Below are 365 nucleotides of genomic sequence, written 5' to 3'. Positions count from 1 at the left end.
CACGATCACCGGATTTAACATCACCTGATTTCTTTTTGTGGGGATACCTGAAGGATGCAGTCTTCAAGACCCAACCAACAACGAGGGAAGATATGATGGACCGAATCCGATTTGCTTGTCGGAACATATCGCGAGTGGTTTTAATGAAAACTGTTGAACACTTTCATCGAAGACTGGGACTGTGCATCCAAGCCAGAGGGGATAATTTCGAACAACTGTTGTGAGAGGCAAGGGGACTCACGTTAATCCAGCACCCCAAATTGTAAGAGGCAAGGGGACTCACGTTAATCCAGCACCCCAAATTGTGAGAGGCAAAGGGACTCACGTTAATCCAGCACCCCAAATTGTGAGAGGCAAGGGGACTT

This window comes from Odontomachus brunneus, unplaced genomic scaffold (assembly GCF_010583005.1).
Source record: "Odontomachus brunneus isolate Ranch 3 - 2012 unplaced genomic scaffold, Obru_v1 Obru_scaffold_244, whole genome shotgun sequence".
Taxonomy (NCBI): domain Eukaryota; kingdom Metazoa; phylum Arthropoda; class Insecta; order Hymenoptera; family Formicidae; genus Odontomachus; species Odontomachus brunneus.
The sequence above is the reverse complement of the archived record's forward strand: the minus strand, read 5'-3'. Positions refer to the sequence as shown.